The sequence below is a fragment of the Arachis hypogaea genome, chromosome 19, assembly GCF_003086295.3.
Source record: "Arachis hypogaea cultivar Tifrunner chromosome 19, arahy.Tifrunner.gnm2.J5K5, whole genome shotgun sequence".
In the NCBI taxonomy this organism is placed as follows: Eukaryota; Viridiplantae; Streptophyta; class Magnoliopsida; order Fabales; family Fabaceae; genus Arachis; species Arachis hypogaea.
The window spans coordinates 75,167,979-75,186,873 of record NC_092054.1 but is presented as its reverse complement, the minus strand read 5'-3'; the positions used below and the strand labels follow the sequence as shown (position 1 = coordinate 75,186,873).

At 37.8% G+C, this 18,895-nt stretch overlaps 1 non-coding gene across 1 annotated transcript; it reads left to right on the top strand.

Moving 5' to 3' along the window:
- Positions 1–1,142: 1,142 nt before the first annotated feature.
- Positions 1,143–1,250, top strand: LOC112780475 (small nucleolar RNA R71). Its single transcript, XR_003191308.1, has one exon. It is a non-coding gene; the product is annotated as a small nucleolar RNA R71 (small nucleolar RNA).
- Positions 1,251–18,895: the final 17,645 nt, after the last annotated feature.

Genomic DNA, 18,895 nt, shown 5'->3' with positions numbered 1-18,895 from the left:
TACTTGATCCCAGGTCACACAGAGTCTTCTCAAAGGTCATGGTGCCTATGGTACAAGGTATTGAGAACTTTGATGAGCAATGGAGGTTCATCCTCCCAAGTCTCATTACCAAACAACCTGGCATTTAGCTTCATGATTGCTCCAAGGTTCTTAGAAACTTGCTCTTCAGTAACATCTTCATCCTCTTCAGAGGAAGAATACTCATCAGAGCTCATGAATGACAAAAGTAAATTTAATGGAATCTCTATGGTCTCAGTCTGAGCCTCAGATTCCCATGGTTCCTCATTAGGGAACTCCATAGAGGTTAGTGGACGTCCATTGAGGTCTTCCTCAGTGGAGATCACTGCCTCTTCCTCCTCTCCAGGTTCGGCCTTGTGAGACGTGTTTATGGCCTTGCATTCTCTCTTTGGATTTTCTTATGTATTGCTTGGGAGAGTACTAGGAGGGAGTTCAGTAATTTTCTTACTCAGCTGACACACTTGTGCCTCCAAATTTTTAATGGAGGACCTTGTTTCAGTCATGAAACTTTGAGTGGTTTTGATTAGATCAGAGACAATGGTTGCTAAGTCAGAGTGGCTCTGCTTAGAATTCTCTGTTTGTTGTTGAGAAGATGATGAAAAAGGCTTGCTATTGCTAAACCTGTTTCTTCCACCATTATTGTTGTTGAAACCTTGTTGAGGTCTCTGTTGATCCTTCCATGAGAGATTTGGATGATTTCTCCATGAAGGATTATAGGTGTTTCCATAGGGTTCTCCCATGTAATTCACCTCTTCCATTGCTGGGTTCTCAGGATCATAAGCTTCTTCTTCAGAGGAAGCTTCCTTAGTACTGCCTGTTGCTGCTTGCATTCCAGACAGACTCTGAGAAATCATATTGACTTGTTGGGTCAATATTTTATTCTGAGCCAATATGGCATTCAGAGTATCAGTATCAAGAACTCCCTTCTTCTGAGTTGTCCCATTATTCACAGGATTCCTTTCAGAAGTGTACATGAATTGGTTATTTGCAACCATTTCAATGAGTTCCTGAGCTTCTGCAGGCATCTTCTTCAGATGAAGAGATCCTCCAGCAGAGCTATCCAATGACATCTTGGATAGTTCAGACAGACCATCATAGAAAATACCTATGATGCTCCATTCTGAAAGCATGTCAGAAGGGCACCTTCTAATCAATTTCTTGTATCTTTCCCAAGCTTCATAGAGGGATTCACCTTCTTTTTGTCTGAAAGTTTGGACTTCCACTCTAAGCTTGCTCAATTTTTTAGGTGGAAAGAACTTTGCCAAGAAGGCATTGACTAGCTTTTCCCAAGAGTTTAGGCTTTCTTTAGGTTGTGAATCCAACCATGTTCTAGCTCTATCTCTTACAGCAAAAGGAAAAAGCATGAGTCTGTAGACTTCAGGGTCAACCCCATTGGTTTTGACAGTGTCACAGATTTACAAGAATTCAGCTAAGAACTGATGAGGATCTTCAAATGGAAGTCCATGAAACTTGCAATTCTGTTGCATTAGAGAAACTAATTGAGACTTAAGCTCAAAGTTGTTTGCTCCAATGGCAGGGATTGAGATGCTTCTCCCATAGAAGTCGGGAGTAGGTGCAGTAAAGTCACCAAGCACCTTTCTTGCATTGTTGGCATTGTTGTTTTCGGCTGCCATGGTTTCTTCTTCTTTGAAAAGCTCTGTTAGGCCCTCTAGAGAGAATTGTGCTTTAGCTTCTCTTAGCTTTCTCTTCAAGGTCCTTTCAGGTTCAGGATCAGCTTGAACAAGTATGCCTTTATCTTTGTTCCTGCTCATATGAAAGGGAAGAGAACAAGAAAGTAGGGAATCCTCTATGTCACAGTATAGAGATTCCTTGAGGTGTCAGAGGAAAAGAAGAATAGAAGGAGGAGGTAGATAGAAGAGAATTTGAACTTATCAAGAAGGATAGAGTTCGAATTGCACCTTGAGGAGGAGTGTTAGTCCCTTAAATAGAAGGATGTGAGAAGAGGGGAATAAATTTTCGAAAATAAATTAAAAAGATTTTGAAATAATAAAAAGAAATTTGAAAATTTGATTGAGATTTTCAAAAATTAATATTGGGAAAGAAATTAAGTGATTTTTGAAAAAGATTTTGAAATTAGAAATCAAAAAGATATGATTGAGAGTTAATTTTGAAAAAGATGTGATTGAAAAGATATGATTGAGAAGATATGATTGAAAATCAAACTAAAAAGAGAAAGTTTTAAAATTAAAGTTGATTTACTTGACTAACAAGAAATTAGAAGATATGATTCTAGAATTAAAACTTTTGATCCTTTCTTAATAGGCAAGTAACAACTACAAAATTTTGAAGTAAATCATTAATTATAACAAGGATTTTCGAAAATAATAAAAAATGGAAAGAAATTGATTTTGAAGGGATATGATTGAAAAGATATGATTTGAAAAAGATTTGATTTTGAAAAATTATGAAGATTTGAAAAAAATTTGAGTTAAAAACAAAATCTTCCCTCTAGTGTCATCCTGGCGTTAAACGCCCAGAATGGCATCCATTCTCGCATTTAACGCCCAAAATGCTACCTTTTTGGGCGTTAAACGCCTAGCCGGGTACCCTGGCTGGCGTTTAAACGCCAGTTTTCCTTCTTCACTGGGCGTTTTGAGTGCCCAGCTTTTTCTGTTTGATTCCTCTGCTGAATGTTCTGAATCTTCAATTCTCTGTATTATTGACTTGAAAAGACACAATTTTGTAAATATTTTTGAATTTTTAATGATGAGAAACAATAAAAATTGCAATTAAGATCAAATAAACAATGCATGCAAGACACCAAACTTAAAAATTTTCATATAAGAGACACTAACAAATTGAGAATGCATATGAGAAACAACAAAACACACAAAACAAGAGAATTTAAAGATCAGAGCAATGAAATCATCAAGAACAACTTGAAGATTAATGAAGAACATATTGCATGTTTTCGAAAAATGCAAGAAGAATGCAATTGACACCAAACCTAAGAATTGATACTAGACTTAAACAAGAAACATAAAATATTTTTTATTTTTATGATTTTATAAATTTTTTTGTGATTTTCGAAACTTATATGGAAAAGAAAATAAAGGGATTCAAAACTTTTAATAAGAATTCCAGGAATCATGCAATGTTAGTCTAAAGCTTCAGTCTAAAAAGATTAGACATGGTTGGCCAAGCTTCAGTAGGACATTACATTCAGCAGCTAAATTGATGAGAATCAATCAGCTTTTGTGATGATAAGAACATCACCTTGAAACTCTAGAATTCATTCTTAAAAATTCTGAAAAATAAAAAGAAAAGTACCTAATCTAAGCAACAAGATGAACCGTCAGTTGTCCAAACTCGAACAATCCCCGGCAACGGCGCCAAAAACTTGGTGCACAAAATTGTGATCATCAACAATGGCGCCAAAGGACTTGGAGCTCTCAAACGTGAATCACACTTTGTCACAATTCCGCACAACTAAGCAGCAAGTGCACTGGGTCGTCCAAGTAATAAACCTTACGCGAGTAAGGGTCGATCCCACGGAGACTGTCGGCTTGAAGCAAGCTATGGTCACCTTGTAAATCTCAGTCAGGCTAATTCAGATAGTGATGAAGAATTGATAATTAAAAGATAAATAAAACATAAAATAAAGATAGAGATACTTATGTAATTCTTTGGTTGGAATTTCAGATAAGCGTATGAAGATGCTTTGTTCCTCCTGAACCTCTGCTTTCCTATTGCCTTCTTCCAATCATTCATACTCCTTTCCATGGCAAGCTTTATGTTGGGCATCACCGTAGTCAATGGCTACTTCCCGTCCTCTCAATGAAAATGTTCTACGCAGGCTGTCACCGCACGGCTAATCATCTGTCGGTTCTCGATCATGTTGGAATAGGATCTATTGATCCTTTTGTGTCTGTCACATGCCCAACAATCGCGAGTTTGAAGCTCGTCACAGCCATCCCTTCCCAGATCCTACTCAGAATACCACAGACAAGGTTTAGAGTTTCTGGATCTCAGGAATGGCCGCCAATAATTCTAGCCTATACCACGAAGGTTCTAATCTTAGATTAGAAACCCAAGAGATACACATTCAAGCTTGTTTGCATGTAGAACGGAAGTGGTTGTCAGTCATGCGTTCATAGGTGAGAATGGTGATGAGTGTCACATTATCATCACATTCATCATGTTCTTGGGTGCGAATGAATATCTTGGAGAAGAAATAGACTTGAGTTGAATAGAAAAACAATAGTACTTTGTATTAAGTCATGAAGGACAGCAGATCTCCACACCTTAATCTATGGTATGTAGAAACTCCACCGTTGAAAATACAAAAGTGATAATGGTGTAAGCATGGTCAAATGGCCAGCCTCCAAGATCTAGGGACTAAACGTCCAAAGATGTGTCCAAAGATGAAAATACAATATCAAAAGGTCCTATTTATAGAGAACTAGTAGCCTAGGGTTACAGAAATGAGTAATTAATGCATAAATCTTCTTTTGGGCCCACTTGGTGTGTGCTTGGGCTGAGCATTGAAGCTTCCATGTGTAGAGACTTTTCTTGGAGTTAAACGCCAGCTTTTGTGCCAGTTTGGGCGTTTAACTCCAGCTTTTGTGCTAGTTTTGGAGTTAAACGCCAGAATTCTTGAGCTGACTTGGAATGCCTATTTGGGCCATCAAATCTCAGGAAAAGTATGGATTATTATATATTACTGGAAAGCCCAGGATGTCTACTTTCCAACGCAATTGAGAGCGCGCCAATTGGGCTTCTGTAGCTCCAGAAAATCTACTCTGAGTGCAGGGAGGTCAGGATCTAACAGCATCTGCAGTCCTTTTTCAGCCTCTGAATCAGATTTTTGCTCAGGTCCCTCAATTTCAGCCAGAAAATACGTGAAATCACAGAAAAACACACAAACTCATAATAAAGTCCAGAAGAGTAATTTTTATTTAAAAACTAATAAAAACATAATAAAAACTAACTAAAATATACTAAAAACATACTAAAACAATGCCAAAAAGTGTATAAATTATCCGCTCATTAAAAATGGTGAGAGGAAGGAGGTTATGGAAGCAATTAATGCTGAGCGGAGAGAGAATTGAGGGAGTTATTACCCATTAAGTGGTGCGGTTATCAACCAAGGAAAGATTTAAAAATTAAAACTGAAAGGTTAGTTCCTAGAATCAAGGGATGAGGGAAGGATAAAGATTTGATTTGACAACAATTCCTTCCTACAATATTTGATATGACAACCTTCCAAAAGAATGATTAAAAAAAATAAGGAACTCAAAAACGGATCAGAGTAAGGTCAAAGAGATTTGATGGGGCCCAAGATAATTAACGTCTGTTAAGTCTCCCCCTGTATCATAGCCCATTCATCACAACCTGAAATTTGTCTCCTGCTTCCCTACGAGACAAAACCAAACAGAATCAAAAAATTTCACAAATTATCAACAGAACTTAATTCTATCATTCCCAAACTGTTTCTCAAGGAATAGAATCTGTCTTCACACAAGGGCTTAGTAAAAATGTCTGCCAATTGTTCTTCAGATTTTACAAATTGAATATCAATAGTACCCTTTTATACATGTTCTCTAAAAAAATGATATTTGATCTCAATGTGCTTTAATTTGTAATCCTCCAATTGAGTTTTTAACCAAATTTATTGTGAACAACAAGCAGATGTAGAAATGTATTCAGCTTCGGCTGTGGATATAGCTACTGTGGCTTGTTTCTTGCTTGACCACATGTTGACTGAGCTTCCAAGGGAGCAACACATGCCGGATGTGCTCCTTCTATCCACCCGATCTCCCGCATAATCTGCATCACAAAACCCTACTACACAAAAATCATCAGATTTTGGATACCATAAGCCATAATCACTAGTTCCCTTAATGTATCTAATGATGCGTTTAACGGCTGAAAGATGGGATTCTTTTGGGTGAGATTGAAATATTGAACATATACTAATACTTTGAACAATGTCCGGTCTAGAAGAGGTAAGATACATGAGTGAACCTATCATTCCTCTATACCGTGTTTCATGCACATCTTTGCCATCATCATCTTTTTCAAGTTTAGTGTTTGGATGCATTGGGGTTCCCATTGGTTTGGAATTTTCTAGGCCAAATTTCTTGATTAATTCTTTAGCATATTTTCCTTGGTGAATAAAAGTGCCACTAGGAGTTTGCTTAATTTGGAGACCAAGAAAGAATGTTAGCTCTCCCATTAAACTCATTTCAAACTCACTAGTCATGAGTTTTCCAAACTCTTCACACAAGGATTTATTGGTTGAACCAAACACTATATCATCCACACAGACTTGAACTAGGAGAATATCATCATTATATTCTTTAATAAATAAAGTAGTATCGGTGGTACCCTTTTAAAATTGATTTTCCAACAAGAAGGCGCTAAGCCTTTCATACCAAGCTCTTGGAGCTTGCCTAAGGCCATAAAGAGTCTTTGAGAGTTTGAAAACATGGTTTGGAAATTTTTTATCTTCAAAACCGGGGGGTTGTGCCACAAATACTTCTCTATCAATACAGCCATTAAGGAAAGCACATTTGACATCCATTTGAAACATTTTAAAACCCTTATGGGCAGCATAGGCAAGAAGCAACCTAATTGCTTCCATTCTTGCTACCGGAGAAAAAGACTCATCAAAATCTATACCCTCTTCTTGATCGTAACCTTGGGCCACTAATCTAGCCTTGTTACGAATAACCTTTCCATCCTCACCTATCTTATTTTTGAAAACCCACTTAGTACCCGTTACCTTTTTACCCGTTACCTCATTCTTGTCAAATTGAGCGAGCTCTTCTTGCATGGCTTTGACCCAAGAGGGATCTTCAAGAGCTTGCTTCACATTATTAGGCTCTATTTGTGACAAGAAAACAAGATTGCTTGGTTCGGTTGGCTTTTTGGTTGAGGATCTTGTTGTTACACCTTGAGAGGGATCACCAATGATAAAGTCATGAGGATAACCCCTCATGGACATCCATTCTCTTGGCTTCCGGAGTGATGTTGAGCTTTGATGAGTTTCAGTGGGTTGTTCTGTTCCAGATTCTCTTGCTGGCTCAAGAGACAAAATAGAAATGTCTCCTCCATCCTGATGAGACAAAATTGGATGGACAGATTCTTCATTTTGGATAGACTTGGGATTTTCTTTACTGGTTTCCATGTTGACAGCATCTTCACAATCTGTATCATTTTCTATCATAGTACTAGGAATTGAGTTAGTATCACAAAGAGAAACATGTATGGATTCCTCTATTATTCTATGTTATTTGAGGTAAATTCTATAAGCCTTGCTAGTGGTGGAGTATCCAACAAACATCCCCTCAGAGGATTTTGGATCAAATTTACCAAGATTTTCTTTATTGTTAAGTACAAAGCATTTGCATCCAAAAACGTGGAAATACTTAAGAATAGGAGGGGTTCCTTTCCATAGCTCATAAGGAGTTTTCTTTAACCCTTTTCTAATAATGGTCCTATTCAAAATGTAACAAGCCGTATTTACAGCTTCAGCCCATATAAATTTTGGAATCTCATTTTCACATAGCATAGCCCTAGTCATCTCTTGAAGGCTTTTATTCCTTCTTTCAACCACCCCATTTCGTTCAGGGGTTCTAGGACATGAAATGTTATGAGCAATTCTAAAATCATCACAGAATTTTTCAAAGTCTTGGTTTTCAAATTCTTTTCCGTGATCACTTCTCAAATGGGCAATTTTTTAATTTTTTTTCATTTTGAATTCTTTTGCAAAGGGTTGAGAAAGCATGGAAAGCATCATTTTTATGAGCAAGAAAAAGTACCCAACCGAATCTAGAGTAATCATCCACCACTACCAATCCATAATGTTTACCTCCTAAACTTTGTGTTCTTGTTGGACTAAAAAGATCAATGTGCAACATTTCAAATGGCCTCTTGGTAGAAATTCCATCTTTTGGTTTAAAAGAGGTTTTTACTTGTTTGCCTAATTGACAAGCATCACAAGTAATATCCTTATCAAATTTAATATTTGAAATTCCTCTTACCAAGTTTTTCTTAACAAGTTTAGAAATTTGGTACATGCTTGCATGGCCCAATTTCTTATGTCATAGCCCTTTTTCAGATTCAAGAGAGGTAAAGCATGTTACATTTTTATCTTTAAAATCTTCAAGAGTCAATCCATACACATTATTACATCTCTTAGTTTCAAATAAAATATCCCCAGATTTTTCACAAATAACTAAGCATACCAATTTTCTAAAAACAACTTCATATCCAAGATTACATAATTGGCTTACACTTAGTAAATTGTGTTTCAAACCATCAACAAGAAGAACATCATTTATAAAGAAAGAAAAACTTTTACCAACTTTTTCAACGGCCACTATTTTTCCTTTACCGTCATCACCGAAAGTGACAAACCCTCCATCATACTCGTCAAGCTTTATGAAGAAGATTGCCTTTCCGGTCATATGCCTAGAGCATCCACTGTCCATGTACCACATATGGTCCTTCTGCTTGGATATTAGACATACCTACAAAATGAGCTTAAGTGACCTTAGGTATCCAAATCTTCTTGGATCCTTTCACGTTAAATCATCTTCTTTGTCCCAATCCTTTGTAATAAAAAATAATTTTACAAACTTTGTTACCAATCATTCTTTCACCAAAGAAACGTTGAATGGGAAAATGACCATTCCGGTTGCATAGTCTACAAAATCTTGGAGTTGCTATTTTGTTAAAGCTTGTTGGGTTTTGAAACCTTGTATCATTAAAAGATGAAGCCACATTTTCAAAAGAAAATTTTTCAACAGATTTTAAACGTTTGTGAAAACCCAAGCCGAATTTATCATAAATAGGTTTTTAACTAGCTGATAAACTCCAATTTTATGGTTTATCTTGTGCTTATTTAAGGGGATTTGATCACCTTTTCCCACGTTTATTCAATGAAATAGCATGGTTTTATAATTCTCCCTTAAATTATGCTTAAGTGTAAAAACATGCTTTTCAGGCCCTTAAATTGGTGATTTTAACTCACTTTAATTCCATTCGATGCCTTGATGTATTTGTTGAGTGATTTCAGGTTCATAAGGCAAGTATTGGATGGAAGAAATGAGGCGAAAAGCATACAAAGTGGAGAATGCATGAGGAAACAAGAATTGGGAATGCATCGATGGGCGCACAAGCGTACAAGGCGCGTGCGCAGAAGTGAAATCGCATAGCGACGCGCACGCGTACATGACACGTACGCGCGGATGAAGAAACAGCCAATCGACACGCACGCGCACATGGCACGTACACGCCGATACTCGCACGTGACCCATTTAAAGGCAAAACGCTAGAGGCGATTTCTGAGCTGCCTAAGCCTAATTCCAACTTGTTTCTGAGTGTATTTAATGCAGAATTGAAGCCCAAGCAAAGGGGGGAGCAATTGTTGGTAGCTTAGCATCATGTGGTGTAGTTTCTTGAGAGAGAAGCTCCCTCTTCTCTCTATAATTAGGTTAGGTTAGGTTAATCTCTCATAGATCTAGGTTCAATCTCATCTTTTCATCTTGTTTCCTTTATGATTTCTTGCTTCTACACTTTCATTCTCCTAGTTTGTGATGTTAATTTTACTTTTATGCTTCTTTTATGTTCATGGACTCATGTTGGATTTGGATCTCTTTAATGCAATTTAATGTTTGATGTTCTTTTAATTGTTGATTTGAGTTGTGATTTACTTTCCTTGAAATTGATAGTTGTTAGATTTTACTATTTTTTGCACATTTACCATGCTTTCCTTGTATGCCTTTCAAGTGTTTGATAAAATGCTTGGAAGGATGTTAGAGTAGATTTTAAGCATTCTTGGCTTGGAAGGATTATTTAGGTGATCTTGAGTCATGAATACCCAACTAATGTTGGTGATCTAGAGTTGTTAGTTAATATGATTTCCATTGACTCTAATCTCTTGCTAATTCCATTAGTGAGTTGATTAGGACATTTGGATTGAGGTTAACTAGTCTTGTTTGACTCTCTCTAATGGAAGACAACTTACACCTTCTTCCAACATTGGAGATGATGAAATAAGATAAATTCTTGTTAATTATTGTTATTAGTGACTAGGATGGAAGGCCTATGATCTCAATCCTTGCCATGAATGTCTCTCTCTTTATTACTTGCTTTCTCTTATTTACTTGTCTTCTTTAAATACTTGATTGATTTACTTTTCTTGTCATTTAATTTCTTGCCCCTTTTATACACCAAACCCCTTGTCATTCATAGCCAATAATTGGCCAGTACGTTGCGATTCCTTGTGAGATGACCTGAATTTTAAATACTTCGGTTAATTCTTATTGGGTTTTGTACTTGTGACAAAACCAAAAAAAATTTAATTTGATTCGAGGATTGACTATCGGTTTGGACTATACTAAGAGCGGAAATATTTTGTGAAATTCCGAACCGGTAGAAATCTGCGTGTCAAATTAATGGCGCCGTTGCCGGGGATATTGCAATGGTGCTATGTTATTGGCTATTGTATATATTGTGAATAGCTTGATTTTGGGTTTCCTTGTTGGTTTTTGCTAGTTGTAGGACTTAGTATCCTTTATTTTTTGTTAGCTTTTGTATTTTTTATTTTGTCTTGACACTATGAATTCTCATCCTTTTAGCTATGAGTGTGGTTTTAACTATGTTGTAGGAGATGGAAATTACAATGGTAATATGCATCAAGGAAGGAACAACCAAAGGTGGGAGGAGCCTCAAGCATTTGCTCAACCTCCATGGCATCAACCTCCACCAATGTACTATGAGCAAGAACCACTCCAAGATGCATACCAATCTAATGTGTGTGGTGACCCTCATTGTGGTTGTCAACCACAACCACCACATGCATATGAACCCCCTCCTCAACATAGCCCTCCACCACACTCACAAGCCTCATACTACCATTAACCTCCATATGATCCTAACCCACACCCACCATACCAACCACCATATGAACCACCTCTAGAGCCACCACCTTTCCAATACCAATACTCCTATGGACCACAAAGTCCACACACACCACCTCATGAATTCCACCAATATGAACCACCTTCCAATTACAACAACCTTCCCTCAAACAATTAACCCCCTCTTCCACCATCACCTCCCGATGAAGCCCCCATGCTAGAATTGAGAGATCGTGAATCTCATATCTTAAGGCGACACGAGGATGATGAAAAGAAGTTTGAGGAGTTAAGAGCGAAAATGGCTATCATGGTAGAAGCCATTGGCAACATAGTCTCATCCCGCCTAAGCCTATGCAATCACGACACTCCCATTGTTAAATGTGGAGAAGCAACCAAGGAGCTTAGTGAGGGAGTGAGCTTGACGCTCCAAGGTGAAGAAGAGAAGTTAAAGCAAGAAATGCAACAAGAGGAGGAGGTAGAGATTATTGAACAAGAGGAATAGTGGTTGGAGCCTTAAGATATGTTGAGTACATAGAGGAATCACAAATTGAAGAGCCTTCTTCCATGGAGTTCGAAGTTGATGTTGAGGAGGAGAGTGTACACCCTCCAAGGCACAATATGATTGGAGAAGTGGAAGAAGTGCTCCAAGCAACAAGCTCTCCTATTTATGATGATTCCGAATCAACATGTGATCCTTTTGAGCTTGATGAGTCCTTCCCCGCTATGCTTGGAATTGATGATGAGGTAGACTTTACTCAACCTCCTATTTATGACTTGAGTGATGGGGAAGAGATAGAAGAATTTGGTGAAGAAGAATGTGAACTTGAGGAAGCTTGGCAAGAGGTAGAGCTTAAAGAACCTTGCCAAGTGGTGGACGCATCTAGAAGAGGATGGACGGGAGTGGAGCGTGCTTTGTCAAGACCGTTCGGAACTCCTCCACCTAGGTTGTCATCTAATCCTTTATTTGAGTGGGTAAAACTTCTAACTCTTAGGTTTATTATCCCACTTGAATATGGTTTGCTTGAGACGGATGGCCAACTTAGGGCACTTTGTGGAATTAAGCGTAAGAGGAGGATGTTTAGTGGTTGGCGTTGTAAGTCCAGGCTCATTATGGTTGGAAGCTCAAAATTGAGGAGCATGGGTTGGTATAGCGCTCAATTGAATGGGTCTAGAAGGATCGCTTGGTGCCTTCATGAGAATTAGGCTTCTTTACCACCTGGACGGAATCACCATGATCAACTCAAAGACAGGTGTGAAAACAAAGTGTGGGATCCCAGATTACAAGGTGTGGATGAACTTTGGGAGCGTATGGTTTGTGAAGAACTCCATCACAGCTTGGAGCTATTAACTTTGAATGATGAAGCACAATAGAAGTCCAAGCATTGGTGGATGTTCAAGGATGGATTCAAGCACAAGCCACCTTGATGAAGAGCTCCCCATAAGTCCCACTTAAGGACAATAAACAAAAGTGCTAGGTGGAAGACACCCTACTATGGTAACATCTTTCCCTTTTCCTCTACGTAAATATTAGTAATCTAGGTTTAATTTCATGTTTTGATTGCTTAGTTGAGTTTATCTGGGAGTCTAGTAGGTTAAATATGGTTTTATGATGTTTTGGTAGCTGTTTGTAGGTTTGGAATGTTTGGTTTGGTGCAAAAGCATAGAAAAATTTTGAAAAAAAAAAATAGAGCACCATCCACACGCACGCGTGCTTCACGCGTACGCCTGAATCAAGCGATTTCGGCCATCCACGTGCACGCACCATGTACGCGTACGTGTGGATTGAATTTTTCCACTTCCCATCCATTTTCCCGAGAGTTGTGCCTGCACTGTGCGCGTTTTGTGCCTCTAGCGCAAAGCTATGCACGCGTACGCGCACCTAACGCGTATGCGTTGCTCTCGAAATAACCCATCGACGTGCACGCATGCCTGACGCGTACGCGTCGCTTCCATTTCACTATTCCACGCGCACATGCTAATGACGCTCACGCGTGGGCTGTCCTGCATCAACCATCTTTCTTTCTTCTCTTCTTTCCATTTCTTTCCTTATTCTCTCCTCTCTTCTTTTCTTTCCACCCTTAAAACATCATCCAACACTACCAAACATCATATAACACCATTTTCTTTTTAGTTAGTTAGTTAAGTTTAACTTTTGTTTAATTTTTTCTTTCCATTATTAGTGTTGGATTACTAATCTTGTTTACTGTTTACTGCTGCTACTTATTGATAGGATGTTAGTTAACATCATTGTTGTTATTATCATTGTTGGGTTCCTTCGTTGAGGTTACAATTTATTACTTGGTTTTGATATTTCATGTTGAACATTTCTGAACACCAAGTATATGTTACATTGCCTTTAAGCTTCTTAACTCTTTTAAATTGCATGTTTTGGCCACCATGCATTCATCATCTATTGTTAGGAAATTCTATATTATCATTGCATTTTTGTAGGTGATACTTGTTTATGATTTACCCGTACTCATATCACCTATTTCATGCATTGAAATTGTGCGGTTGAAAAATTGGATCGAAAGCTTACCTACTGACATATTTTTGAGCTTTTCAAGCTTTGTGGACCATGCTCGCTATGTGATTGATTTTCACTTCTATATTCTTTTCTCTAAGTTCCATAGCATCCATGTGTTCTACCTCTATGTCACTTCGGTGTTGCATCAACTTCAATATGTGTCATTGTTTGATGTATGAGCTCTCTATACCATTTTGTTCATCAAGTTTACTTCCACATCAATCAACGCACATGCATTATCCAATTTCACAATTGCTTGATTTTTGCTTGAATGCTTTTATGCTTCTTCGCTACTTGTTTGGTTGCCTTAACCTACAAGACTTTTAAAGTATCTCAAGCACATTAGCATGAGTGAAGTGCATGTTTTCCTTTATGCAATGGTGACATAACTTTTTATACTAGTGTGTGTGTGTGTTTTAAACTGCGCGCAATTTTAGAACCCACACACCTATTTTTCATCAATGTCACACTAATTCACTCACTCCATTCTAGTGGTTCTTACCTCATTCCAACAATTCATGCTTCCTTGCTCTTGTATTTTCTCATCTTACGGTGTTTATTTTATTTTTCATGATTGATACACCACAAGCAAAAATAGAAGCGGGAGGAAGAACACGTAGCAACCGGCTGACCTACCAGCTGAAGGTGGCAACTCGGAAAGTTGCCGTACCCCCTTACTCATCTTTGAGTGCACCGAGGATGGTGCAAACTTTTAAGTGTGGGGAGGTCGTCCGACCGTGCGGCATTTTTGGGTGACAAGTTTTTAATCCCAACACTTTTGCATTTCATTTTAGGATTCTTAGTTGCATTTTCTCATTTTGCATATGTATATATTAAGCTTAGTCAAAATCATGATATTTTTCAAGAATTCTTATCTATAGGGTACCCTAATTGATTGAAAAAAAAATTTTTAGAACTTACTTGAATTATATATTTTGTGGATCATGTTCTTGAGCTAAGAACACAAGCATGTAATTTTTGAGCCTTAATTGTGTGGTTACATCATATATAACCACTTCTTTTCATTCTTGTGTGCATTATTCTCTTCCTATGAGTGTAATCTTTGATTTGTTTGATTCTTTATGTCCATTATCTTGTGTATACATGCATTTAGATGATTGAGGCCATTGTTCAAATAGCTCACTTACCCAAATAGCCTACCTTTTATCTTCCATTGTTAGCCAATTTTGAGCCTATGCTTAACCCATTTGTTCTTAATGTTAGCACATTACAAGCCTAAGTGAAAAATAATAAATGTCCTTAATTTGGATCTTTGATTATCTTAGGCTAGTGAGAGTGTTCATTATTTGATTTTGGGAAAGTTGGGAACATTGGGAGGGAATAAAAAGGTAGTTTTGTATTTTTGTTGAAAATTTTGGGAATTGGGTACATATTCATGTATTAATCATGTGTAAACCATATGCATTGATGTTCTTGTATATATTTTAGTTTGAAAAAAATTCAGAAAAATGATGAGCAGATAATTTATACGCTTTTTGGCATTATTTTTACATAGTTTTTAGTATAATTTAGTTAATTTTTAGTATATTTTTATTAGTTTTTAAATAAAAGTCAAATTTCTAGATTTTACTATGAGTTTGTGTGTTTTTCTGTGATTTCAGGTATTTTTTGGCTGAAGTTGAGGGACTTGAGCAAAAATCAGATTCAGAGGTTGAGGAAGGACTGCAGATGCTGTTGGATTCTGACCTCTCTACACTCAAAGTGGATTTTCTAGAGCTCCAGAACTCCAAGTGGCGCGCTCTCAATTCAGTTGGAAAGTAGACATCCAGGGCTTTCCAGCAATATATAATAGTCCATACTTTGCCCGAGTTTAGACAACGCAAACTGGCGTTCAACGCCAATTCCATGTTGCATTCTTGAGTTAAACGCCAGAAACAGGTTGCAAAGTGGAGTTGAACGCCAGAAACATGTTACAAACTGGCGTTCAACTCCAAGAGAAGCCTCTACACGTGTAAACCTCAATGCTCAGGCCAAGCACACACTAAGTGGGCCCTGGAAGTGGATTTCTGCATCATTTACTCATTCCTGTAACCTTAGTAACTGATGAGATATTTTGATGAGAAACGAATCTCTCACAAAACATCACAAAACTAACCGGCAAGTGCACCGGGTCGTATCAAGTAATAAAAGCTCACGGGAGTGAGGTCGATCCCACAGGGATTGAAGGATTGAGCAATTTTAGCTTAGTGGTTGATTTAGTCAAGCGAATCAAGTGTTGGTTGGGTGATTTGTGAATTGCAGAATGTAAATTGCATGAAATTTAAGGGAGCGGGAAAGTAAATTGCTGAAACTTAAAGAACAAGAAATTAAATGACAGAAACTTAAAGTGCAAGAAATGTAAATTGCGGAATCTTAAAGTGCAAGAAATGTAAATTGCTTGAAATGTAAAGGGGATTGGGATGTGGATTTGCAGAATTTAAACAAGGAAAAATTGAATTGCATTAAACAGAAGAGGTAAAGGGAATTGGATTTGAACCGGATATGAAACAGGAAAGTAAATGAACATAAGAAAGCAGTAAATAGAGGATTGAAATGGAAAGTTAAGATCTCAGGACCCAGAGACTAGAAAACTAAGTCTAGATCTCAATGCCTTCCTAGATCCAACAAGAACAATAGCAAGGGAATTGTAAATTGCAAAGAAAAGAGATGAAGAGCAATGAACCGGAAATGAAATTCAATTAACAGTAAAATAAAGAAACAGAGAGATCCAAGATTGAGATTGAAACAGAATTTCTTCAATTCTCCAATCCAAGATTCAAGACAAAAGTAAAATGAAATTGCAAGTAAAAGGAAACAAAGAAATTCAAGTTCACTCAGTAACAAAAGCTTCCCAAAAACTATTATGAAAATTCTAAAAGGAAAAGCTCCCTTAACAAATTGAATTCTATCCTATTTATACACTTTCCAAAATGATCTTCAAGCCTTGAGTTGGGCCTTTGTTCTTGGTGGAATTGGGTTGAAAGAGGCCTTGGTTGATTGCTCTTTGAAGATTGAAGAAGAACCGAAGTGAACCAATTGAACCGGAAATGAAGTTAGCCAATGTTGGTTTTCAACGTTAGGGTCAAAGTTAGGGGTCTAACTTTGACCCTAACTTTTCATATCAGCAAGTTAAATTCCCTGGTTTGAACGTTGGTGCCAACGTTAGGGGTCTAACTTTGACCCTAACGTTGGCAATGCTTGGTGCTAGTGGTGCCAACGTTAGCCTCCAAGTTAGGGGGCTAACGTTGGCGCAAACGTTGGCCTTCCTCCTTTGTGATTCAAGTGCCAACGTTAGCCTCCACGTTAGGGGGCTAACGTTGGCGCAAACGTTGGCCTACTCCCCCATTGTGGTTCATGTGCCAACGTTAGTGCCCAGGGGATACATTCTTAAGTTCCAACGTTAGCCTCCAAGTTAGGGGGCTAACGTTGGAGCTAACGTTGGCCACCTCCAGGGAATGATTTACATGCCCAACCTTAGCCTCCAAGTTAGGGGGCTAACGTTGGGGCTAACTTCATGCAACCCGGTTCAATTTTTCATTTATTCCATTGTTCTCTCTTCACTCCTAGCCATTCCTCTTTGCTTCAACCTTTCTCCAAGCCTTCTTCACCTATCATTGATCAACCAAACTAATCAAAGCTTTGCTCAAAATCATGAGGTATTCAATCTTCCACAATATGCAACAATTATAGCTCAAAACCTCATGAAATGGCATGAATTCACATATGGTTGGTTCAATCAAGGGAAACATGAAAATCTACTCAATTAGCTTGCTTGTAGCTCAAGAAAGTGCATAATTCTAATGAAAACTAAAGAAAAAGACTAGCTAAAATGGGCTAAGATGACTTGTCATCACAACACCAAACTTAAAGCTTGCTTGTCCCCAAGCAAGAAATGAATTATGCTCCAAGGTTCTTTCAATTAAGATGGATTGAGGAACACTTGTAAAGTGCAGTGAGTGAAGTGATCAAGTATCAGTGGGGTGAACTCTAAATCATATGCTCATGCAAGGGCTTCAGTGCTCACTAGTCCTTACATATTGGGAGTCGTAGGTCTTAGGATTTTCATCCAAATGGTACCATGGAGATCTCTTTATGTGTAATCACCTTGAAGCAGCTTATAGTTTCTGTGCCTTGGTCTCGACTCTAAGTATCATGTCTCAAAGCGGCTCTTTAGATAAGCTTTCAATCAATACTCCTAAACCAGTTGGTTTTAAGGTATTAGGTGTTAAAGCACCCCTAAGGATTTACTTGCTCAAGCCTCTTTCCTTGACACACTTCAACCACAAGCATTTTACTAGGCTAACAACTCTTTGAGTCATTGTTTCTTCTTTCTTTTCTGCCTAGTAAGTGATGCTCAGAGCCTTGGACCATGTTCTTTTTGTTTTTGTATTTTCTTTTCTTTCTTTTGTTTTGTTTGCTGCTTCTTGGATCAATAGATTTTTGAGAATCTCCACAATGCTTCTTTGAACTTCCTGTCCCGCCTATGAGCTCCCATGCAAGTTTTCACAAGCATGCAACCTCAGTACAAAATCATATAACCAGAACCACCACTTCTCCTAATCTTTTGCTTGCCTCAAAATTGTTTAATTCCTTAATCCTTCTTTCCAAAGAACTTTCATGTGATGCATTTCTTGGAAATTGAGTGCAAACAAGTTTTGAAGATAAGAATGTTGTGAATGATCAAACATCTTGCTTATTGAATTATAAAGAAAGAAATTATACTATGTATGCAGGCAGGGGTAAATAGAAAAGAAACTATACTATGCAGACAGGCAGGGTAGATCAGGATACAATCCAACTTTCAATCACAGCAATATTTGATGCAAAACAATGACTTAACAATACAACCTGTTGAAGTTTGCTTGATTTCCTTCTTCTCATCATCATCATTGCTGGCCTTTAAGTTCATCTTTTGTCTCTTTGGTTGATGATGCTTAATCCTTCTAACAGCTTGTATGGGCCTCTGCAATGATATTGAAAGTTGCTTGTTCCCCAAGCACTTGGAAACAATGGTTAATTTTCATGATTTATTTGCGGGCTTTTTGAACTTACTTTGGTGTGGGAACACCAAACTTAGTACCTTGCCCATGGTTAACCATGTGTGATAATTTCTTTTTCTCTTTCACAAGTGATGGAACTGGAAACTAAGAAATGCAGTAAAATGGCTAACTATTTCATCCAATATGCTTGAAGCCTATATTATGCAGAAAGTGAGAATGTGCTTTTAAGTAAGACTTTGGTGGAACACCAAACTTAGAATCCTTCATTCTCCCTTAGATTGTGTTGGTGTGCAACACCAAACTTAGCTTCTTGCATTATAGATGAAGTTAATTAACCTTTTTATTAAAATAACTATGGAAAGAAAACTACCTCAGGTTGGGTTGCCTCCCAACAAGCGCTCTTTTATTGTCACTAGCTTGACATCCTTCATTCTTTGATCATGGAGGCTGAAAATCAT